Below are 25911 nucleotides of genomic sequence, written 5' to 3' on the forward strand. Positions count from 1 at the left end.
GACAGCAGGGCTGGTTTACCTCAGGTGTCTTCTTGCAACAGAACGGCAAAGTCTGGCAGATGAAGACCAAGGACAGGACACCACAGCTCTGGCAGTTTTTCCCAGTTGTGCCAGAAAACATCTCTGTAACCTTGAGCACATTCTGTCTCTGTCTTTTCCTCTGACACATGAGGCTTACTGAAGACGTTTCATATGTTTTATTTGTAATTTAAGAGCCTTCAGTGGAGGATGTTGTGAGCCCAGAGCCACTGAAATCCCTTTCTACTAAGGTTAAATAGGAGTTTGACAGACCCCAGAAAAAAAAAATAAATTGCATAATCAGGTGTTGAACACACAGAAAGAGTTCAGGGTTACTATGCTATTTATTTCTCTCCACAATCAACTTTTCTCTGCAGAATTTAGTTCATCTCTAATTAATGTCCTCAAACAGAAACAATGCCTTTACTTAGGCTGGATCCTTTAACAAAACTCATGAATGTGAGCAATTCTGATCAGAGACCCTCCTTTTAACATGTCTCACCAGTCCAGAACCTGCCTGTTCAGAACGAGATGAACACACGAACACATGTGTGTGTAACAAGACCCAGCTCAATCTAGCATTACATGATAGAGCCAATGAACTGCGGCACTTAATCCTAGAAACAATCAACATAACTATTAATTTGCCAAGTCCTTACTGACTGAAAGGGAAGAGGTTCAAGCTGTCATGGTTACCCCTAGAATAAACGGTCAATTAAAATAGTTGTAAACGCAGGATACAATTCGTTCCTATGCCCAGGAACAGGGATAAACGGAGGCGTTACCACTGCCTTGGCTTTATTTTCACAGCAGTTCCCCTCTTTCCAGAGAGACTGCCCGTCACGTGTAAGAGCCAGTGGAGGCTGATGCAGGAAGATAGTCAGGAGAGTCACCAGAGCCGTGCTTGCTGTAGGACAAAAGAACGTGCGATCTGTGACCGGAGATAGGGACTCCCGAGGTGGCCAGTCTAAAGAAAAGCAACCGGATATGGAAAATGAGGGATCCCAAGCACCGTAAGAGGAAGCCGAGGGTTAATCTAAGCCCCGCTCGGAACTGCCCGGCACTCCGGGGAAGGAGGGGCTCAGGGCTGGGGAGAAGGGCGGGCGCCGAGAGACGAGTGCCCTGAAGCCGAGTCTGCAGGGCCGCCTCCTCCTGTCGCCGCGGGGACCCCCCGCCCTGTCCCCTCAGCACCGCCCGCTCCCGGCCCCGCAGGGTCCCCCTTCCCGTCCCCTCAGCACCGCCCGCTCCCGGCCCCCGCGGGGCCGCCCCGCTCTCTCCCCTCAGCACCGCTCGGGGCGGGGCCCTCCGGGGACCCCGGGCTCTGTCCCCTCAGCCCGCTGGGAGGGGCCCTGAGGCCGGTACCTCGCCCGAGCCGCGCCCGCCGTTGCCGTGACGACAGGCTAAGCCGGGCCTGCGAGCGGCGGGCGCCAAGGGGCCGTGCCGGAGCCGACCCGCGGCTCGGCGCTGCCGGGGCGGGCATGCACAACAAAGGCGGCGGGCGACGCGTCCCGGGCGGGCTTCGCAGGTAGGTAGGTGCGGGCGGCGGGCGGGCTCCTCTCGGCAGCCAGTCCCGCAGGACGTGTCCCCAGCGACCTGCTGCGAGGGGAGAGCGACTAGGGAGCGAGCTCCTTCTTCATCCTCAACCCCGGCCCCGCCGCACCTTGAGGGCGCGGGGCTGCAACAAAGGCAAATGGCTGCGCTGCGGGGAGGGCTGCGGGACCGCTCGTGGAGCGCTTTATGATTTATTTGTGCGCTGCGTCTCGTTCCCCGGGTTCAGCGGCGCCCCTCGGGTCCTAGCGGCAGCTCGGCGCCCAGCGCGGAGATCGGGAGCGGGGGGATATACGCGTTTCCCGAGCCCTTCCACACCTGCCCCGGCTGACACCTGCTCGCTGCCGGGGTCCCGCATGTGCCCGCACCCCGCACTCGCTCGCTCCTCGCCAGCAGCGGGGGCCCCGCTGGCACAGCACGGCCCGGAGCGCTCTGCCCGTGCGCTGGTCCGGGCGAGCCCGGCCGCTGCTCTCGGCTCCTAAAACTGCACCCGCTGGGACTGAGAGCTTTGCAGTCGGCAGGATAGAGCCTTGGAGATGCCTGGGGGCTTTTTGTCTTGTGCAAGGTGGATATTTTGTGCTGGTACGGTGCTAGGCTGAGTTCAATCGCTGGGAAGGGGTGGCTGGGCAGCACCTGGCTCTTTAAATCTGCGAGGTCCCAGTGAGTCATTTCTTAATTAATTTCCATGTGATTTCAACTCCAAGACGCATCCCAAAATCATAATAGGTTTTGATACCTGAGGTGTTAGCAAGGGCAGCTGTTTGAATACACAGAGGTAGAAGTTTTACTGCATTATTAAAAACAGAATTCCCTGGAGGAAAATCTGTAAAATCTGTTCCTACCATTTACATTTACACTGCAGCAAAGCAGCACTGGGTGCATCTACATTTTAGCCTCTCCTCATTTCCTAGTCATTGTGGTACTGAAAAGTGTTACAAACAACTCTGCTCGTTTGTTGGTATTATAGTAAGGTCTGAGGGCTTGGTAATGGTTTCTTTGACTCGTGGCTCTCAAAATACTTCACAGACATCAATTAAGACCGGGAGCACTGCTGCAAATCTGAGGGGGGGTTTATTGATCCTATTTTACAGATGAAGGAGCAGATAAGAGACCTAGAAAGATTTAAGTCAAATCCAGAACCTAAGCACAGATTCCAAATCCCCTATTTAAGGTGCTCTTCCTCACCTTACTTTAAAAAATTTTCTTCAAATTACACTGGCTGCTCCATGAAGTGTTTTGGGCACTGTCAGCCATGTACACTCTGGGATTCTGAGATATTGCTCCCACATATTGCCAAAAGTGATGTGCCTTTGGTGCCATACTGTTGAGAATAATGGTTTCTGAGTAAAACAAGTCTCTCTTATTTGGTTTGTACTGAGGTAGAAGCCAAGAGCTCTATCATGAACAAGGATGCGTTAGGTAAGGCATTGTGCAGCCAGACAGCAAAGCATGCACAGAGCTGAAGAGCCAGATACAGAAAGCCTGTGTGTCTGCTGTGGTTTCTTTAGTAGCCTCTCTCAAAAAGAGATGTGGTCTCTCCTCACTAAGTCTCTTTGAAGGGCATATTTCCAAAAGCAAAATAAGGGATTCCTATTGTGACTGCAACTGTGAAGACTCCTGATCAGAGCCTGGATTTTGAGTCTGTCCACTTGTATTCATGGCCCAGACAGGAGATGGACTGTGTTTGAGATCTGGTTCACATCCTTACGCATTGCTTATATTGATCTTCTTTAAGGCCTTTAACCAGAGAACCCCAGCTGCAGTCTCAGATTTAAGGCTTGCCTCTGTCTGTAGAGCACTGTACAAGATAACAACTGTAGCCCCAAAGCATTTGTAAAGTTTTAAGCTCCTTAAGCTTCATCTGTGTAAGAAAAGCCTACTGCAGACTAAGTGATGATGCACAGCTCCCCGTAGTCACAGAGGAAAGAGAAAAGAATGCTTTTATGGATTTTCTGAGTTTATTATCCATTGCATGCTTGCTGAGTCTGATTTAGTCTAACAAGATAGTCTGGAAATCCTGATTATTTAATAGTTAAGTTTGTAGGAAATCAAGTTCTACTTCAAATACAGTTCTTCCAACCAAACAATTACCACCCAACCTCAAACACCTTACTGCTGCAGGTGTAAGAAGCATTGCTGATTGATGGCAGGCAAAATATGACATCACAGTTGGTTTCCTTTCCAGTGTTTCAGAGGACAGTTCTTTTAGAGGAGAGACAGCAAGCATAGCTCCAGGGCCTCCATGGCCGGGCATCAGCCAATTACTGTCATATCAGATTAGCTCTATGGCACATCAGCACACATTTATGTTAACAGAGATACAACATGACTGTTCCAAAGTATTGATGGAATTATTGTGTTTACAGCCCTATAAGATGACTGATTGAAAGGCAGGTTCTGATTACAAAACTATGGACTTGGAAGGTGATTTCTTCTGCAGCTTTTGAATGGGCTAGTTTGGAACTAAGAGATTAACTTCTAGAGGACATAACCCAGTTTTTATTTTCCATTGATGCAGTTACCCTTTTGGCGGGTTCTTGGGAAAAAAAACCTGTTTCACAAAAGAAACAGGAAGATCTTAACAGGTTTTTTCTGCCTTGCCATGATCCTGTTGCAATACAGCCTGTGCTGCTGCAGCTGCTTCTCGGCCTATGACGGAAGCTTTAACCTGCCTGTGCCCGGCAAGAATGTAGCACTTGGAATCAGCCTGGAGATTTCCTCAGCTGCCACTGCAGTGAGCACATTCTCCTTGTCCAGAGCAGCTTGGCAGCAGCAGTCGTGGGTGTTAGTGAGATGAGGAAGCATCACATGCAGCACTCCATAGCCAGGATTGGAAAGCTGTCCACAGCTTGATGAGTTTTCTGTTCCTGTGTCACCTGCCAGCATTCAAAATATGCACCCATTTGTTTCTGGGAATAAACTGGGCACCTCCAGCGAGGTCTCCACTAGTTTTGCAGTCTCTGCTTCATAATTAGCCCAGTCTCAGCTTCAGTCTGTTTTTCAATTCACAGCAGCCCTCACAGCTGGTTCTTGGCAGCCATTATCACCTTCCAGCACAGGAGCAGCTTTAGCTCTGAGTCTTGGGAGGATGGACAGGTCTGGCAGGATCAGTGAGATAAGGAAAAATAACAAAGAGGTAGAAAACAGGTACATGGGCACAGAGAGGGAAGGTGGACTGAGAATGGATGTGACAATGAGGGCGAAATGAGGTGACAGGTGTGAGGCACCACAAATCCCAAGTCTTCATGGGAATCACAGACAAGGTGGGATGCGAAGGTAGTCAGGGAGCTCTGCGGCTCATGGGAACAGGGTGAGAGATCTCTGCTGCCAGGGACAGATTGCATTACAGCTGCCAGACCACTGCCCAGGCTTCAGAGCTGTTCAGCCAGCCCAAGCCCCTGCACAAGGGCGTGTAGCATTTCTTATTTTCCAGACATCCTCCTGTAAGTTACCACAACAAAGGGTGAGTATCTCCAGGAACTGTGCTGGAGTGTGGGGGTCAGTAACCTTGTCCACAGTGCTGTCCCTGCTAGGGAAGGGCCCTGGGAAAACCAGTGACACCACAGCAGGAACCAGCATCAGTTACATGAGGAGAAGCAATTTGCTGCTCAAGGACAGAAAGGACAGTGGAAAGTCTGTGATTTCAGGAATTATGGAAAAGCTTCAGGAGTTATGGAAAGCTGGGATCCTCAGGCTGAGGTAATAAGAATAGCTGGAGAATTAGACAATTCCCATATTCATAAGCTGACAGACTGCAGTCCCTTTGCCAAGGCTGTATTAAATACACCAAGGGGCAGATGAGTTTTCTGGCTTTGCTAACAGCTGCTTCAAGGTGAAACACAAGGGGGGAAAAAAAATCTACACTGTCTGCTGATATTCACTTTGCCACGTAACATCTCAGGGCCTGGAATGGCTCAGGGCTCTTTGCAGACCTTTCAGAACCTGTGCTTGAACAGTGTCTTCGCATTCTAGAAATAACCTATTTGGGAACTCAGCAGTACCCCTCCTAAGGATTTCCCTCCAGAAAGAGACTAAAGGTTCTAAAGCTTCTGAAAGAAGCCCTGTCCTAGATGGGAAGTCAAGGAGCAGCAGTAAAGTTTTTTTCTTAAAAAGAAAATCCATGGCTTTGTGTTTTTAGCTAGAGTGTCTACGCCCTTGCCTTCTCTGCTGTTGAAATGCTTAAAGATACATGTAAGCAAAAATCCATTTTTCCTATGGGATATGAAGCTTCAGCAGATGGTAGTGGGAGTTTGCAGGCTCGGTTCTTTGTCAGTGCTTGCAGAAGCAGCCTGACACTGCACTAGCTGTGGATGCAATGCTAGAGCTGCTCCAGTCAGACACTGTGCAGCCCATCTTGTGGCTTCCCTGGCGTCTGGGAGCAGTGCTGGCAGTCTCCTGTCAAAAGTAATTTGCTTACCACACAGCAATCCTACTGTTTCTATAGGCATGTTTAGGAAGCCAGTTAGCAACTGAAAGATGACAGTGGCTTTGACCACAATCAAGTGATTCACAAGATGCAGAGTACACAGAGCTGAACTTTTCATGCAAGGTTCTTCCCTGAGGAAAAAGGAAATTAAAGATCTTCAGACACTGAGCAGACACAACTCCATTCAGACCTAGCATAGAAGTGATACACATTAGTTTCTAGTGTCACAGCCTGTTGGAGTTGTTGTATCAGATTTATTTGCTGGCTTCCTAGCTTGTTGAAAGGACAAGTTGCCTACCATTCCCTCTACTCAAGTCCTTGGTTATCTTAAGGATCTTTACATCTCAAGCATCTTTCTCAACAAATACACCTTGCAGAGAGGTCTAGAGATAGAGCAGTGGGTCAGAGCTTGGCTGAATCAGAATTAGCACTAGCCATGGCTGGTACTGGATTGAAGCTGAGCCCCCTTGACCAACAGGATATCAGTGCCTGCAGATACCAGTCAGCTCTGTGCTGAAATACTGCTGTCATTCATGGTGGTGTGACTGATCCTTCCAGCCTGCTTCTAGGAGTAGACAGAAGCAACCCCTTCCAAGAGGAGGTCTGTCTTCAAAGACCTTTTACAAGAAAGTGCCTTGTAAGAACTGGAGAGGTAACTGTTTCTCATAAAGGATTGATAGAGTTTCACTGCTAATCTGTACTGTGGTAGTTTAACCTGAAAAACCCCCTCAGGCCTGAACTGAGACCTCTTAGTTACAAGCAGATAAGAGCACTCCCTCAGGAGTCCTGGTTTGCAGTACTTAACTGTTTTGCACTGATGTGCCCCATTTTTTACCACAGCTCTTGCAACAGCTCTGTTCTCTGTGGACAATCAGGGCTCAGGTTTCCACAACACAAGATAACTTTTCAGTAAGCCTCAGTGTGGCAGTTCTCCTATTTAATGGCTAGATACAGATTTGAAAATTGGCACTTTATGGTTGCAGGAGCCATACGTGCAGTGGGGAGACCTCAGCACAATACTTCAACTTCGCTAAAAGCTCAGTATCACTGAAAACAATCATCAGCCAATGTCAAGGAGAAAAAAAGAACAAAACAGAAAATTGGTTTTTGAAAGAGGAGTGGGTAGGCCTTTATACTGATAAGCAGCCTCTGAGCTGATCAGCTTTTTAAGATTTAGGTGCATAGGTTGCTTGTTTGATCTGCGGCTGGATTTCCAGAACACCTTCCAACACACACAGGAAGAGCCGATGTCTCATTCCTGGCTATGAGAATCAGGTCTGCTAATTCAACAGTCAGTCCTGTCTCTCAGTGAGGATCCTCTGCCCTTTATTCTGGGTTCTCTTCTTACCTGGGTACCACAGAGCCATGTTCCCAAGGGAGACAGTCATTGCTTGTCTACACACTGCTGCGATATTTCTGGTCACATGCAGACAGAGGAGCAATAACCCTGCAATGCTTTTTATTCTGGCTCTCTGCATACTCCTCAGGCTTTTCTTCATTATAGCAGTAACATGAAGTAAATCCATAAAACAGAGCTAATCCAGCCAGAAGCAGCTGCAGGCACTAGCATAGCCCACAACCACATCAGCAATCCTGTTCATGCCTACAACAGTGCAGCATGCGTTAGTACATACCTTAGATATTTTTTTTGTATAGGATGGCTTTTGACCTCCATAGGAAGAAGATCCCTACACTTCCTGGCCTGTACAGAGGGATGAGTGTCAGAAACTTTATTTCCTCTTTGCCTAAAAGACATTCTTCTACCTGTATCTCACCTCCTATAAAGACTGACAGAACTCACTGAACCAAACTTTGCATTTGCAGCCCCATGCCCCTGGCTGTCACCATCAGTTGCCTCTCTGGGTGCCAGTGTGGTAGCTGCACGGCTGCCTCACTCTGCAGTGCTGGGTAGTTGGACACAATGCTGTATGCAGTGATGAGGAATGTGTTTCCTGTGCTGCACACGTCTCCCACTCAATGGGAATCAGGTGCTCAACTGAGTCATGACAGTGCCTTGGCTGTGGGGCAGCAGAGCCTTGCACAAGGTCAAGGAATCAAAGTTAGGGCAGTGAATGATGCTTCAAGTTGAATTCCTGCCTTATAGCACAGCTTCAGCTCATAACAGGACTGGAGCAGAGCTGTAATGTGAGTGTGACTGTGGTTTTGGGACAGGTGGTAGTCCTCCTTCAGCTTCTTCATCAGGGATGTGTGTGGGTCAAAAGATAAGGAGTTTATAGGAAAGCACAGAAAGATGGGTTGAGAGTCTTATCAGGCAACAGGATAGCAGAAGGTGCTCTGTGGCAGGAAATGCATTTCTTTAGCACTTAAGAGAGTGTGTATCATGAGTGGCTGTGCTTAGGGGTTCAGAGAAGAAAGGAGATCACACAAAGGCAGCAGGTAATACAGGGAAGCAGGGAACAGGCAGGATGAGGTGACAGCCAGAGCTGATGAATGGCAGTTGTGTGTATTGGCTTGGGAAGCCCTTGAGTGGGAGCCTCACATACGAATGCCTGGACCTTTTGAAAGCACACTAAGCACCAAAGCAGCAGGCATGTAGCATGACTACATAAGGAAGAGCAAGCAGCAGAATGCCTGGCTCCTAAGGAGGTTCTGCTCTTACCCTGTCCTATCCTTCCTATCCTCTCTGCCCACTTTGCCATTCCTGCTGCTGTTGGAAATACATAGCATCTGGAAAAAGCAATGCCCTTGTACAGTGCCTTTGGCTTCATGAAAGTTCCTACAGCGTTGAATTCACCCCATAGATTTTAATTACTCTCCACTGTGATAGTAATGAGAGCCAGTGGAATTGTACTGATTTTATTTCCTTTTAATTTGTTATGATGCTCTGGATGCAGATTAACTTTCCCAGCTCGATACATATTATTGATTCATCCTGCCCTGTGTTGCGGCAAATGGCTTGAAGAGGGGTGGGCTGATTTCACTGTAGCTTCTCCTGGTAGCCCCATGCAGTGTTGTCCTCACACCAGCAGTAGCCAAAATTCAGGTGTCCTTGCTTGCTTCCAAGTGGGTTGTTTACATCCATGTAAATGAGGGTAAACACTAGCCTATGGTACTGCGTGTCTGTATGCAATTGTCCAGGTCTCCCAGCTGCCTTCCTGTTTGATGTACTGACTGTGAGGACAGATCAGTGATCACTTGGCACAGATGAGCCTACTCCTAGGCCCAACACACAGGGATGGTCCTCACCGATGGGAACTGTCCTGCAAGAAGAGGAGAGCTGCAGTCTTCCAGCAGTGCTCCTTCAAGCACACAGCTGTCCAGGAAGCCTTTGTCAATAGCCAGCCTGCTGTCCCCATGCCTGCATCCCTGCTGAGCATGGGTGATGGCCACAAGGTAGCTGTGGGGTGTGGAGCAGCAGGAAGCTGCTTGTCCTCATAGCCTTCCTCCCAGTGAGGGAACCTGACAGCAAAGCTGCTTATGTGGGACTACACCCTATCAAGGGATCCTGCTCCACTTTTCTGGGAAAAGACCCAGCATGCCTTGATTCTGAGTATTTAATGTCTTTTTTTACATCACTGAAGTTATAGTGGGGATGAGAAATTGAGCCTGTGTTCTCTTAACACAAAACCCTAACAGAGGTTGAGATCAGGAGGCTGAGACAGTGTCTTGCTGCTTGTAGCAGGGATGACCGCAAGATGATCTGCAGTCTCATTAACAGGAATTTGCTCCACATGCTCAGTGACTCCCCTGGCTCAGTGGAGCCAGGCTGGGTGTGCCAGTGCATTGGTGCAAGTGCATGACCAGTCCCAGCCAGGAACCACTTGCTATCTCTGCACCACACAACCAGCTGCTCCCAGCTGCTGGTGGTTTTCTGGGCCTGGCTGTAGATGTGGTGCTCCACCTAAGTCAGTTCACAGGGCAGTGCAGTGCTTGGAAGCAGTATGGGTGTCTTCTGTCCCCCATGGTGTTCCTATCCTACATAATCTTGGATAGGAGAGATTCAAAGAAGAAAGGCAGAAGTTGGACTCAGCAGTCCTGCACCCCTCTGAATGCCAGCCCACAGCACGGACTGCAGAAGGAAGCCTGGTATTCCAAGGCTCATCTTAGAAAGTTACCTCATCCTCAGCCATGCTCAAAACACTACTTTGTGGTATTCTGTGTGTCCTTAGAGCATGAGACTGCTGTGCCCCTCTGCAAGTCTAGAGGGACAGTGACTGCATTGCATGAATGTCACATGACCAGAGGCCATTGGGTGTCCAAATGCAGTCACTGCACTTCCATTGAGTAGCCCGACAACTCAGTGATTATTATCTGCTTGCTGATGATGGTTATCAGTGCCTTGGGGTAGAAACTGAACTTAGGCCAGAGTAGCTTTGCCTGAAATTAAAGTCTGAACAGTCCCCTTCAGATGTGAAATGTTACTTGCTTCTCTTGCAAAATAATCCACCAGTTCTGTGGACAACTCTAATGCACAGGAACATGTGCACTGACCCTGCAGCACAGGTTAAGATAAAGCAGTGAAGAGGTAAATATCAGTTGGTTGTGTCACACAGCTGATTTCAGGACTCAGAAGCCTATATCCAATTAAGGCAGCCAGGCAATTAACATCAGAACAGTTGAGTCTGGTCTTAACCTAGTGCATGTCAACATGGCTGTTGTAGCTGCAAAGGAAGCCTCAGATGTATCTGAGTGGGTTTGCCCTTGCACCCTTTATCTCCATCTTGCAGAAGATTCATTTCCAAGCTTTTCCATGTGTCATTGTCCATAGAAGCATGGTGGCAACAATCTTCTGTTTTCCTTGATCTCCAAAGATATCCTGTGCACCTACCTGCCACCATCCTGCTTATGTGGGCCCCTGAACAACGAGAAACTTCTCTCACCAGCTTCATGGAAGATACCGGGTAAAATATTTGGAAAATGCTTTATAGAAGATCAGAAAATAGCATTAAGCAGAAAAACTGAGATGAATTGGGGCACAGTAAAAAGTCAGATACAGAGGATTAGATCCCAAAGATCATCCTAGGGCGTTTGGGGCAGAATCCTGCAGACCCTCAGCCATCATGCATTAGCCCAGCAGTGTCACTATGTCCTCGTACCTGGCAGCACTTCCCCAGGATGCTTGGCATTCATTTAGGAGGAGCAAAAGCTTTGGGGCCTAGTGATTCACCAGAGAAGGTGCTTATGCTGCCTTAGGCAGAGCAGTACAAATACACATTTTTGGCTTAGTTCCACCATATCATTAGAGAAAATAAAAAAGCATTTAATATTTCTTTTTCTTTTTGCTGTATAGACAGTCTGTAGCTTTAGCTGTGCCATCAATGGCACTAATTGTGCCTTCAGCACACCACCACCAAGGGCAGAATTGGGAGAAAGGCCCTTTTTCTCCCTTACTTGTACCCCAGAGAAGCAAATGTGTCTCTTCAGGCAATTTACAAACTCTTTTGTGTTCCCAGCCCAGCTACTCCAGAATTCCCCAGAATTCTAAGCAGCTCAATTTCATCTGTTTTGTATCTCTTAGGTTAAAAAACCCAAAACAAGAAACAAATTTAGGAAAAACTTCTAAGTTTTCCTACTCTTGATGTGTACCATTTGTCTTCCTTTCTCCCTGGAATAAGAAGTAGGTTGCTTTGTGCCCTTCTCTTAACTTTTTTTCACTGTTTGGGCTGAGAAATGAACTCTATTCCAGCTAAAACCAGCTATATGTTTAAACAGGCTTCAGCTTCCACCCTTCCCCAAAAGGGTTTGCGTTGAAATGCAATATTTTAATATCTTCCTGAAAAAAATGGGATTGTATTTGAACTAGTAAAACTCTTGCTTCCCTACTTCTCTTGCAGTCTCTACCTCACAGAATCACTTGAAAGGAAATGGTATTTCCTCCAGGATTTTGTGATTTTGTGGGTTTTGTTGTTGGTTTTTTAATAATAAAATCCTTTACTCTCACCTCCCAGTGGGAATTTCCTGAAGTACTATCACCTGAGTGTACCTCAGGCATGATGCCTTGCTTAGAGAAAATGCTGTAAATACCAGCTGGTCTCCTCTAGAAGCAAAGCAAAAGAAGCCACATAGCAACTGCTGTTGTCTGGCAGGTCAGAGGAGCACTGTGCCTCCTAAACCAGCTCCCAAGACAATTGTGCATCACAACTAGTCAGGTGCCCCTTTGAAGAAGAGAACAGATGGCTGTTTAAAAAAAAAAAAAAGAAAAAAAAAAGAAAAAAAGAAGCAAGAAATAAAAAAAAGGAGAAGAAAACAATGATCAAAAGCTGCTGCAAAGACAGGACCGCACACACAGTTATACTGGTGGTGGGTAAAGGGAGGCATGTATGGGTCATGGACTGGTCTTCTGAAGCCATAGTTCTGTCCTTGCCCACATACCTGCATTTCCTTGCCACTTCAGAGGGGAAGGCACAGTGTCCCTCAGTGTGTCCCTGGGCCACACCAGCTTGTGCTCAGACAGTGTCTTGGAGCTCTTACACTTGAGCACATGTCTCAGAATTAAGTTAATTTGAAGTAATTACATTTCAGTTTTAGGAAATCTTACCTGAATTTCCTTGGTTTTCAGAGACTGCCAGGAGAGTTCTTGCAGATGCTGGAAGGTAGTTCTATTTTGGCCTCTTACAGGTAATAGAGCTGAAACACAGGAATTGGAGTGTCTTGTCTCCGGAGTTCAGGGACCAGACATCAGTCTCATATGTTACCGAGTTACAGTTTGTTCACAGCGTCTCCCACTCTGCAGCTGTGAGAGTTGCAGTATTTGCTTCATTAGCATACTTCAGGGTGAGAAGTCACAACTTCAGTTTGTGGCTTCTCCAAATTATCTTAACCTATGTCCACAAAGAGCTCAGGAGTGTAAATCAATGTCCTGTGACCTCCTGCAGAAAGGCTGTTAACAGAAAGCAGGAAAAGAAAGTGCTGCCTCCATTTCAAGGCAAGGGTGAGTTGGCTTTAATTTTTAAAAACCACTTTCACTAGTGATTGATGCATCAGTATTTCTGGAGAGGAGAGGAAACCAACAATCTGCTGGTCCTATGTCGAATGTCTCATGATGCCAGTGGTACATTAGAGTGCCTTTACCAATATACTTCAGATACTTGAGGTCTGGCTGAAACCATCTACTCTGACTGAAGCAGGAATGGCATCTGAAAGTAAAATCTGGCTTGAGGAAATCAATAATGCATCACAGTCTCTATTCATTAGGATCTTAAGTCAAAGGCTGTCTTGTGTCCAGCTGTCTTAATGATCTAGAGGTGCTGTCATCAGCACCTCACAAATTCCTAGGTGTCTGGTGAGGGACAAAGGAAGGCAATGCAAACCAGAGCTGGAGCTGAGAACAGTACTGGCTGAGAGGCCAGTTTCCATCTTCACCAGCTGGTAAGAGAGAAAGTGATGGACTTCAGGGAGGGTGTCTAGCTGTGGATAGTGTGGATAGTGGAGACTCTGTACCAGCAGCTGGGAAGCAGGAGTATATTCATTACACTAATTGTTTTTTCCTCTTTTTTAATTAGCTACAATTCCTCTGACCTCTGCAGTAGGAAAACAGGAAGGGGAGGGAGTATCAGCCATCTTATTACAGTGCCTTATTTTGCTGCTGCTTTACATGTTTATCAAAGGGTTTAGCATTGACATCAGTGGAGTTGAAAAAGAGTTGGTTCACCAAGTGGGACCAGATTAAGTTAGCAGGGTTCTGTTCCAGGGCTTCTGACATGCTTCCAAAATCCAGCCCAGCCACTGCCCAGGCTTTGGGTAACTTGATTCTGCTAGTGCTGACAGCAGCCCTGAGCAGCAGCAGAGATTGCACCTCAAGATCTGTGTACTCAAATAGTAGTGCCTCCTTCTTAGTGTACCAGGCTGATATATTTTCAAGCATAATGATCAGAAAAGCAAGCCAGCACCCTCAGTCATCCCTAGCTTGTGGTGAATATTGAAAACTAAACCCGATTCCAGTAAAAATTTTGAAAAATGGAGCCATTATATTCTGCAGAGGTTGATGGCTGAGTCAGAATGTTTCATGCCCTGGCAAATACCAGTGACATTAGCAGGCTGGCTTCCATTTGAGAGCTATGGGTGATTTTCGCAGCTGGATGACCTCAGCACCAGGGCCGAGGCCTCTCACTTCACGTGGAGAAAGCCCTTCAATCTTTAACTAGCCAATCTTTGACTTCATCTTATTTAAAGATTTTAGGCACTGTGCAGTGCTAAAGAGGATCTTGCTGAGCTCCTATTACCTCAGCAGCAGCTGATATGTAATGAATTATTCAAGACTAGCCAGTTCCTTCATCAATTTTAATAAATCAAGTTTTCCACCATGTTCTGGCAGTGCTGCCAGCTGGGATATGATGAGGTAAGCCCTTTATTTCTTGGGGCCTTTTTCATCTGGTCCAGGTTTACATACCTGAGGGCCTTGATAATAGCCAAGGGATTAGCAGCAGACAGTGCTAACTTGGGGTAGATCTACAGTGGGCAGAAGAGACAACAGAACTCCCCCATCTCTCAGGAGACCACAAAGCTCCGTCTTTGCATCTACAGAAACAGACTCAGCTGCTACATGCTGACCCCCAGAGCAGAGGGTAGCCCTTCAAGCAGATGGCCTGGACACCACAGTGGCTGAGAGGCACTTCCCATCTTTCACACAGACTCACTCTCATGGAATTGTTCCTGTCTCTGATATTTCTCCAGAGCAGGCACACTGTGGTATTTATGAACCAATCCCATTTAGAAAGCACCTATGTGGATCAGCCATCAACATAACATATGCACATGCCCCACGTAACTATTAATGCATACACAACAATTAATTAACTATTAATTAATCAATTATAATTAGCCAAACTATTAATTCTATAATTATAAAAGTATAGAATAATATTATAAATTAGCTATTAATTTAAATTACTAAAATATATTTAATCAGTTAATATAAAGTATTAAAATATTAATAGTTAATTAATTAACTATTAACTGCTTAATGTAGCAGCATCTCTCCTACACTGCAGACATTCCATCCAGGCTGCAGATAAACTTCTTCACAGAGCAATAGTTCCCACAGCCAACACTGAGCTGATGACTGTTGTAAAGTGTCTTTCCCTGATCTTCTGCTCATACTCAACAATAGAAAATGCTTCCCGACATTGAAGTGCTTGTAGCTCTTTCTGTACATTTCTTGAATAGACAGGAACACGTTTCTCTCTGTTCATTATCAACCTCAAAATTGCTCATTCTGTTTTTTGCTTCTCTCCTGGACACATAGGAACCAATTTCTTAATGGAGTCAAAGGCAAAAAGGTGCTCTTCGTCCCCTGTAGAATTTATTTTTATTGCCTTGTGCTGCGTTGCATAAAGAGGTGAGAAAGGAAGAAATGGGTCCTTCTTTTCTCCTCTAGCCAGGGTAGGGTGTTACTCCAGCCCAGCAGAGGGTTTAGCACTTACAGTCTTTATCCCTCCTGTACACAAGACCTGCAGTTTTTACTGGGGAGAAGCAGAGCATTCAGGCCAAACCCATTTCTACTGTGCTCTGACTCTTCTTGTATTCAGAGGAATGACATTGTCATGAGGACACAATCAGATAGCTGCACTTTACAGCACATGCAAGGATGGCAGAAATCTCCATAGGTGCTTTTATTATCATGTATTTTAGGAGAGGGAAGATGAACTGGTAAGGAGGACAGAGGCTGGACACAAGCAATGCTAAGAATGAATTGTCTACAGTCCTGGTAATAAATTCAGTGCATGGATTAGTCCATGAGTATCTAACCTGCAGCATCTCTGTGGTGCATCCTCTCATGAATGTGCTGCTGGTGAGGCATCCAAGCACAGCAGTTTATCCACAGAGCTAGCACCAAAGCTCAGTTTGATTGATAGATGAAAGATAGACCTTGCTAAAGGAAGATCACAATTATGAGAGATTTATTGATTTGCTCTTTGGGGATAGACTATAAAAGAATAGCATCTAATTGTGAAAAGTATGAAGGTGGCTCCTCACAGTGTATTAAATAGCAATAGCCATATATCTGTGTTTCAAGAAGTGGGAGGGATGCTTGCAGATCCTGCAACCATTGTTCCTGCTGGCTCTTCAAGTCTGCCTCACACAGACACAGGGCTGTTTCCCATGCCTAAGCCATCCCCCTAATCATCACATCCCCCACTTCATTTTTGGAGTTACACCATGCTGTTCTTTGGACCCAAAGTATTTCAGCTCCTTTATACCATAATTAATCCTGAAGCTTTTTAATCCTCCCTATGTCTTTTTCCCCCCAGTCAGTTTTGTGCAATTCTTAGCTTGTCATTTTTATTTACTGCATTCTACTTTCCCAGTGTTTACACACAAAACATGCTTGTCTTCACTTTCCCAATAAGCAAGAATCCTATTTTTTTTTTCAAACAGATATATTTACTTTCCTCAGCCACAGGATTTGTTTGTCTATTCAAACATTTAGGGTGAAAAAAAAAGTTCCCATTTATCATTTGTATTTTTCTACTCAAATTTCCCTTTATTACCTGGCTCAGTTGTTTTCAGCTCTCTGAAGCTGACATTTTACAGTTGTAATGAGGGGTAATTGGTTTGCACTGGGCTGTTTGCACACACCAAATGTAACTGTGTAGTGATCATTGGTAACTAAGCAACCAGTTATGTTTTATTTCTGTGATCAATTCCTTACTATCTGTCAAGATTAAGTCTAACACAGCATGTGTCCACAAGGGATACAACAATTTGTGGAGTTAAGAGCCTATCATCTAAAAGTCTAAGAGCAATAGCAGCACAAGGCCCGACTTCTCTGACTGCAGTCTCTTAGAGACATGGAACCTTTTTCTTTCAGAGCATGGGAAAGTTTAATGGTCTTAGAGTCTTGATGGTTGAGGTAGAAGAAGTTCATTGGCTGCCACATTTTATTCCTGCGATTCAGGCAGTGGCAGCCAACCTATATTAACCTTTTATCTGTTACAGCAAATTGTTAACATTCAGAGGCCTCTTTGCTAGTCAGAAGGCCAAGTGTGCTAGACTTGAGTTGCTTTGCTCCTGGAAGGTCACCCGACAGCGGTCACTGCAGGAGAGTTTCAAAAACCCTTGATTTTCTACTCACTCATTCCACAGGAACATTTGTTTTGTCTATTTAACTGTAGAGAATGCTCACCAATTTCAAGGGCTTGGAAAACTCCTTGTCAGGAAGCAAGTAAGGATAGACATCTCCAGGAAGGTGAGGTAGAAACCAGACAACAGGGCAGGTTGAGATGGGAATCTTAGAAAAGGGGCACAGTCCCACTGCATCTAAACATTAAGGGGAGAGTCCCATGATTGGATCTTTGTTTCATCCAACAGGCCTCAGAGAAACCTGTAGTTCCAGCACAGCTCTGATGTCACCCAAGAAGTAAAACAACCACGTACTTGTGTATCACACACGCACCATAAGCCAAGTAAGGGCCAGGGCTTAAATGAGGCTCCCAGACCTATGGGTGGCAGCAGCAAGGGTGGAGGTCCCAGATGAGGCTGGTCAAGATAATCAGAGGCAGCTGTACTACACTCCTCAGCCTAAGCTTGGGTCTGCTCTGCTACCCAAATTCTGTTCCAGAGGGATTACTAGGAGACATTTCATAGAGAAGAAATCAATTTTAGCTTCATACAGGAAAGAAAACGTGGTCCATCTGGAGCAGGTTGTAACAACTCTTCCACCACTGTCTATCTGCAGCAAATGTTGCATGGTGCTTAGAAAGAAATCTTTAGAAGCTCCATCTCCAGACTCAGTTTGCAACTTATCCTTGTTGCTGCTTGCTGAAAGGAGCCATATGGATTTTGTACTGAACGTTGCATAAATGCTAATATGCAAGTATATTTAGAGGTGGCATATGGGCAATAGTAAATGGAAATGAGTGGGGTTTTTAGTTCAGATTACACAGGCAAGTTCAGTGAAGCAGATGTGCCAGTGTGTTAGTCAGGAAGCTTCTTTATCTGGAGTCCCAGATTCAGATCCTGGTTGGGGTTTTTTCTGCAGTTGCTTGTGCTGGCTGACTTTGTCAACAGTACTGATGTTTGCTGGCAGACGTAGAAAATCTTGAAGACTTCAGCTGCTGGAAAAAAAACCCCGCAACATAGAGTCTGATCTGGGTTATACTGTAGACCAGTCAGAGACAGCAACCTTTATTCTTTGGGATCCTGTAGGTACAAAGGTACATGTCAAAGTTATTTGCATCAATTTAGAAAAGTTACGTTGTAGTCTAGCAGCTGACGGAACAGCCTGCTGTAGCTAGTAGATGTAGGAGATTGTTTTATGTTTTTTTGAATCCTTGCAGAAAACCAGAAAGTCCTGGGTATGTGGGGGTTTGTGGGCTTCAGTGTCCTCGGTCAGGGAGGGTGACACAGCTCATGTTGTGCCTGCCCCAGTCAGGGAGTAGGAACTTCCCCTGTGCTCAGGCAACAGGTATTTGAGCTAGATCTGAAAGTTCTGGACTGAGTCCCATCTGGCATCAGATGAGCTGATATCTGCATCATAACTGGCTGTGTTAAACCATCTTCTGCTTTACTCTTTCTTATTTTTCAGTGTTTGGGGAATTTACTCATAGAACCTCAAGCAAAAAAAAAAAAAAAACAACTCCAACTCAAGAGCAGAGATGGAAATTTTTCATGAAGCTGTAGATAAGGCATCCCCTTTGATGATAATACTGAAATTTTATCTGCTCTAATTAAAAGATTAATTAGATTTAGACCTCTTATGTGCAAAGAAAAAAATGACAACATCCTGACAGATTATTACAACTTGGTCAGAGGTTGTTTTACAGCTAATCCACTGTGGTCACTACAGTCCCCTCTTCTGTCACAGCCTGATGCCTCTTTTTTTACAGCCTCACCTGCACATTCAGCAGCATCCATAAAGCATTTTGCCACTGATCCTGCCTGTTGATGAGGTCTTTTTAAAGTCTATTCATTGTATTGCGTGCATTTCCCTTTGGATAGGGAAGTGCAAAGTTAGCTTTGAATGTCACCCAGTCCTAAGAAGGCAAGTAGGAAGACGGATTATGTTGGCAGCAATCCATCCATCTGTTCATCTGCCAACACTAATGTTTAGCTTTTCAAGCTCCCAGTTGTCTTAAATAATGCTGACCTACAGGGTGTGGGGTGGGAAATGTCACATAGCTCATTTAGTCTTCCATTTCTTAAGTGGTAATTAAACTTTCTGAGGTGTTATAGATACATGCAGGAATTGTTGGTGGACAGTACTTATGAAGTTGAGGTTAAATTATTTTCTGAGATGCTGTGTTGCATGAGAGTCTTTCCACAATGTTGGCTGCAGCATCTCTACTGTATTTTCTCAGAGCACTCCTTAAAAAAGGTGTTTATGATTTGTGTCTGTTTCCCATGAGGGATTAGATGTGTCCGTGGACAATGTTTCTTCTCTTTTGATTGATATTACAAAGTTGTATCAATAGTATGGTTTTGTCTACTTGCTATGCAGTTTTGGGTAGGTGTGTGTACTTTGTGAGAACCACAAAGGCTGCACACGTTGGATGCTGTGTTATTAAAAAAAACCTGCTGCTTGCCTGCAGCTCTGCACTGATGCTCTTGGTTTAGTTTTTAGCACTACTTTGGTAAAATAAATCTGCATGCAAAAACTCTCATCAGCTACTATGATCTGTCTCTTATTTTTTCCCAGTTGCAAAAAAGTAAAGGTTAACAAGAATGTAGTGACCTTCATTAGGCTCTTGGAATATTTTGCAAAATGGCAAGGAAGTAATGATACCTAACTTGGGCAGTGAGAACCCAGAGCTTGTTGGGAACTGCCAGCTTCAGACCCTGCAGCAAGTTACTGGTGTAAGAAGTGACATGGAGTGTCTTGTGATTCTGGATCCAGGGTGGGTCTTCATCACACTTAATGTCATGGGGTCTATATGATGTAGCCAATATTCAGGATCAGCAGCACATGGAGAAGGAATCTGATTCACAATCCTTCTCCCTCACTGTCTTATGAAGAGCTGTAAAATTGCTGCATTTGTTCTATTCTTCATGTTACTTGTGCAGTTGCAAACCTGCAGTGCATGAAGATGTAGCTTGCACAAAGTATCCAGTACATCTGAGCAAACAAAAACATTTTCTTGCAGCTGGCTTTAAACAAAGGGGCATGTCCTGCCTCCTCTTCCATCACTTTTTGCTAGAGTGTAGGTCTGGCAGAAAACCAAAAAGAAAGAGTCCCATGGCAATGTTGATAAGTTGGAATATATAGATGTGGTTAGGAACATCCCAAGAGTATATGAGTTGGTATTAATCAGTCTTACAATTTGTTTCTTAATGATGACTTTAAAACATCTCCAGTTAACGATGCGTGACATGATGTGTCTAGGGGACACTTATGTGTGGTGAGAAATCCCATGGATCTGTACTGCCTCCAGTCTGATCTCTCCAAATCCTGTTCCTGTGGGTCACCTGGGCATTAATGCCCAGCTGGTGTCAAATACACCCCAGAGTGATTCTTCTATCTTGAACATATCTGATGTGTTTTTAAGTCTTGATATTGTGATCTGAGAAACCTTTTGTGGCCAGCTGTTCAGGGCAGATCACACTTGGAAAGCTGCCCTGTGCAATGTGTGCTCCTCCCAGCATGCTGGGATTTGTGACTAAACACATTTATCCATGCACCTCCAGGTGGAGGAACCCAGAGCTCCATCCCAGTCCAAATGCCATTTCTGCTCAACCCTAAGCTGCTCTGGGCAGTTTACTGCCTGTTGTGTCTCTGTGGTCACAGAATTGTCTGCAGAAAAGTAATAGCTGCAAACACAGCAGAACAGCAGTTCCCCATGGGCAGAGATCCTATTTCAAGAAGCTTTTACATTCCTATCACCTTCTGTCTCCCAGTGCAGTAAACCTGTTCCTGTCCTTGTCTGTCCCTGACAGTTTGTGGTGGTACCTCCTTTCTTCCATCCATAGCACTCACAGCCCTCCATTCCCTTGCTGTTAGCTGCGGACAAGGCAGGACACTGCAGCTGGATCTGTGCTCTCCACCCTGGCCAGCAGTAGATCAAGCAGAGCACTTAGATGTGCTAATTCCAAGTCACAACATTTTCTACAGGGAAGACATCAACTGGAGTTTTCTCCAGCCATCAGTGTTCCTAAAGCCTCCTCATATAGACAGACAGGCAAGAGGAGATAGAAAAAGAAAATCCAAGTAATTTCCATTGCTAATTGAAATGGAGAGGAAGGGAAGGGGAGAAGTACAAATCCAACTTGAAAGGACAGCCTTTGCCTTTGATAATCAACTGGGAAAAATAACTTACTGGAGCACTGAAGAATATGAAACAAAAGCAAATAAATGATGCTGACAGTCTGATCAAAGGGTTGCTATACAAGAGAGACCCTCTGTCAGTGCTGGTCCAGCCTCCATGTGCTTAGGAACCTTGCCCAGTAAATTTGATGAACAGCTACATGTAATGTAGAGAAAGGAACTGAATTTTTCTCTTGGGATCTGTTGCCAATATAAACTGCTTTCAGGCTCTGTAGGCCATTAGAACTAGGGATATCAAAAGATGCAAAAGAGAGGGGCAGGGTAATTTTATTTCCAGTTCCTGAGTTCAGGCAAAGGATATGAACACACAAATAGAGAGAAGAGTTGATGCATCCATTGGATCTGCACTGGGACATTTACTGGCAAAACTATCTATGTAATGGTGTTGTTATAGATAATGCTCCCCTGTGGATATAATTCTTCTGTAATAACAGATCCAAACGAATAAAAACTTTCTGGATTAAGAGTGCCCATCAGGTGAACAAGTAATACATAACTGGAGTGGTACTACTGTTAGGAATAAAAGGTTCTTCAGTCAATTTGTATGTACTCCTAGACATAAAGCAGAAAAGATAAGAGTCTTTGCTAAGACAGAAAGCATACTCTAAAATTTGCTAATCATACTAAAATCTCCCCCAAAACAAGGTATCGTGCAGTTTGTGCACTCCTTGGTGGGCTTAGATAAATAGCATCTGTAGAGATAGAGGGAGTTCCACTGGAGCTTTATCACTTCTTCATTAATGTGCCACCAACCTGAATTAGGAATGATTTTCCTAGAGAAAGCAAGGTCAGAGAGAAGTCTTATTTTAGGAAGATGGCTCCTATGCCCCACATCCCAAGAGCACTTGTGCAAAATGAAAAGACCCAATTGTGACTGGAGCCCAGCCTGTCATTTCCAGTGGTCACTCAGTTGGGATGAAAGGTGAAAGGTTGCTCTAAACTGCACATTGCAAAGTAGGAAGCCGAGAGAGAGACCATGATACACCTTCAAAGAAAGCACAGCACTGAGCCTCAGTAAAATAGAGCAAAAAACTGCAACAGTGGCTTTTCCACACTTGAAACAGCTCTGGAGAGGCAGGAGGTTCCCAATGGCTATCGAGGCAGCTGAATGAAATTGTCACTTGTGATAAGGCATCCTAAGAGCTGGGGGAAATCCTGGCTCTGTGCCCACTGGCACAGGTCCAAGTGATTTCACTGGAGCCAAGATTTTTACTCTGTATGTGAAATGAATTGCCAGGGTGAAGCTGCAGAAGTAATGCCTAGTAATGAAATCCACTTGCAGCGCTCCACCTCTGCACCAGAGCCCTGCTGCGAGCAGGAGCACTTGCACTGGCTCCGGAGAACACTGTGCTGTTATTGTAGGAGGCAGGAGGAGGCAAGACACGTGAAGTGCCACTGGATTCATCAAGTATATCACGTAACTGCCCATTTGTGGGCAAACTCACATTTTTGTTGACCCACTTTTTTTTTTTTTTTTGCTAGCTTTCCCAGGATTCCCACCAACTCCACAGACTATTCATCAATATCACCATAGCAACAAGAAATCGTTAATGGTATCCTGCCTATTGACAGTGAGAATCTACAGGATGGCAAGCTATCACCATCAGTTTCAATGAGAAAGGAAAGAGCTCAGGGTCTCTGTGGAATCAATCCTTTCATTCTCCATCTTCTGTACCTCCCCAGAGATGTCCTTCATTGTGTAATGGCAATAAGGGACATATTTTTTCCCTTAGCACATCCTATGCAGTGTGTGTTAGGGAACTGCTGCCAGGAAAAGATGGGGCTAGATTTGTTGCACAAGTAGAGATAAATGTGTCTCTCTTGGGTTTGTTTGCACGGGGCTGTGGTTCTGAGACACACTTTACATTGCAAATAAGCAACTTATCCTGTAAACCTCCAGGGGGTTCAGAGCAAAGTGGGAGGCTTGGGGGCCAGAGGAGGGGAATGGCAGGCTAAACTGTGAGGAGAGATAAAAGACATGCCATATAATTGTGCTAAATGGTGAAGGAAGGGAAATTCTCAGCAGGTGTAAATTAGCATTGACAAGCAATACTCGTTTACACCCTCATGGTCTGGTCCACAGTTTAATCAGCTGAAGAGCATCAGCATCTGAAAGGGATGGAGTTGTTTAGAGAGGCCCATGGGAGGAGTTGAAAATCTGCAAAAAAGAAAAAAATAAATTCTCTGTGGTAGGTAGGGAAGAGCATGTGATGTTTCTTGGGATTGATACAGAGGCAGAGCCTGGCCAGCTGCATCAGCTCCCTGTCAGTACTCCCATTTCTTCATGGTGGGCTAGATGTGGTGCTGGACATTGTGAGAATACATCCCTCAAGTGAGACAGGTGGTGGGCACCGTCCTGCCTGGTTTTCTGTAGGAGCATTGCTGAGTGCCTCCAGAGCCGAAGGAACTGGAAGTGTTACTGCCTGTGGCCATCCACGCCTGGCCAGGACTACTGGCGCTGCTGTCATCCACATTTCCTCATGGCAAACCTGCCTCTGCCAGCAATATGACACAGTGCCTGGCAGCTTTGGGATGTAACCAAGCAAGATGTAGGATGAGATCATACATCTCCCTCACCGTCCTCAACACCTCTTTCCTCCCCTAGATTGCTTTCTGATCTCACATGTGTTGCTGGCATGGAAGAGCTCTGCTCATCCACCTGCCGTAAGCTTTGGGGAGTGCTGGAGTGGCTTCCAGTGCAAAGTTAATGAAATGAGATCAACAGAATTAAGTTGTGGGGCTTCTTTCCCCACTAGTGAGATGGGAGCCAAGGTTCATATTGCCTGGTTGGAAAGACTGATGCAGTAAGCCACTAGTGCACTCAAAGTTTTGTGGCTGTGCTGCAAAAAATGTTTTCCTAGTATAAGGAAGGGAGTAGGAACTTTTGACTTACAGCTTATTCTTAGAATTAGGGTGTGATTTCTTTCCTCTGCCCTATGCATTTTAAGGATTAGGCTGAGACTCTTGGTACAATCATAGAGCAAGGAAGAAGGAATGCCTTCAGTCACCCTGAGGGAGCCAACAGCATAGGACTGGTTTTCTGTTGTCCTTCTGGGACTGGTGGAAGCAATGTTATAGGGCATGGGAAGTTTCTGTGTGCCCTGATGATCATGTATTGCTAGTTCAGCAGGGGGTATATCCACCCTGGAAGAAACCCAGCATCATGACTCAGGCCCTGCAAATCATGAGATTAAATCATGAGTTAAATGACGATACTGAAAAAGGAATTAATTTTATTTTTCCCATTAAGTGTGACTTGGCTTTTTACCTCTTTCTTGCCAGAAAGTGAATGAAAATGGTGAGTTGAAATGCCAGTCTTCAATGCACACAAGACGACAACATTCAGCTTAGAAGAAGGCTCTGTTGATCCACCTCACATGCTGCAAGGGGAAGGGAGCAGCCAGCCCTTTCCTGCTACTGGCTTGATTTAATTCTTCCTGTCAGTTCTCATACTCAACTGACCCACTGTGCCCTGCTTTTTTGCACTGTCCCTTATGCCTTCCTCAAACACATGCAGGGAGGATCAAGACAGTTTTAGATGATCTGAGGTGTAGCTCCCCACCTCATCATTTTTCAGCTGCAGACATGCTCCGTCTGTGCTGCTCTTTCCAAAATGATGTGCTGCTGATCACAGCTGGAGGCAGAGCACTGGGCTGGCAGTTCTGGGCCGCCTCACAAAGGCATCTTTGGCTGAGCATAGCAGGGCTGGGCTGGGGTGCACCTCTGGCAGGGAGCCGGAGAAGAACAGAGGTCTGGAGCTGGCACTGGGAAGTCAGAACTGATGTTAGACCCTTTGCTGGGACTGAGCTTCAAGTCACAGCCTTAACCTTTTCTTCTTCCCACCTCCCAAGAAATAACAAATTCACTTGTAGCCATATTGGAACCATTTTCTGCAGTTAGTGCTGAAGTTATACCTATGCAGAGTGGGAATTTGAAGGAGAAATGGAGGTGCCAGGTTGTAAAGTGAGCTGACATATGGCTTTATAATTCCCAGATCTCACAGGGGGATGGGTAGGTTTTCCTGGCTCAGGTTTGCCTCCGAGAACTGCCTGTGTCTTTGTCAGGTATGGAGCAAGGTCAGAGCCTGTGCTCAGATCATGTCTGCTCCTGGTAAGGCAAATAGTGAGTGCTCTGTGTGTACGCCAGGGTGAATGGTGGGAAAGATCTGCTCTGCCTGACCCAAAGGCTTGGAATGCTTGGTCCATGGATGTCTGCACAGGTCAGGGAAAACCACCTGAGTCCTGAGCATCAGCTAACTCAAACCTGAGCATTGTCTCTGCTTGGTTATAACCGTGTGGATTCCCTCTCCAGCTGTAAGAGGGGAGCAGAGTGGATCACAGTGTTACAGACAAGGGCAGCATCTGTCAATCAGATGTACCCTGTGGGTGTATAGGTGCTGAGGGTGATCTGTCCCACAAGAGGACTTCATTGCTAATGGAACTTGCTTTCTCCTGAGAGGGAGTCATCCAGAGGAGCTTTGTGGTCAAACAGGGTGTTGAGTCACTGAAAGCTTGGCAGATGGTGAGTGCTGCCATCTCTTGGGATGCTTCACAGCTGATGATGACAAGCAACTCCAGCTGGGATACTTGATGGGGGTGTCACACTGGTGTCTGCAGGAGCATTTGTTACAGAATCAACCCACTCAGCCTTTCTTTGCTGCAAGATGAAAATCTTCTGACACTCCAGTGCCTCTGCTGCA

At 45.7% G+C, this 25911-nt stretch overlaps 1 protein-coding gene across 2 annotated transcripts in view; it reads left to right on the forward strand.

Moving 5' to 3' along the window:
* Nucleotides 1-1457: 1457 nt before the first annotated feature.
* LOC102100471 (uncharacterized) overlaps nucleotides 1458-25911 on the forward strand; it is a 44357-nt gene continuing 19903 nt past the window's right edge. Inside the window, exon 1 of one of the 2 annotated variants that reach the window (XM_005519973.3) lies at nucleotides 1458-1543. The gene's annotated coding sequence lies outside the window, so the exon portion shown is untranslated. The remainder of the gene's footprint in view (nucleotides 1544-25911) is intronic. The other variant, XM_088059272.1, reaches the window with a different exon arrangement.

The sequence above is a fragment of the Pseudopodoces humilis genome, chromosome 8 (assembly GCF_049639895.1).
Source record: "Pseudopodoces humilis isolate 2021_Gansu_Grassland_sample_001 chromosome 8, ASM4963989v1, whole genome shotgun sequence".
Taxonomy (NCBI): Eukaryota; Metazoa; Chordata; class Aves; order Passeriformes; family Paridae; genus Pseudopodoces; species Pseudopodoces humilis.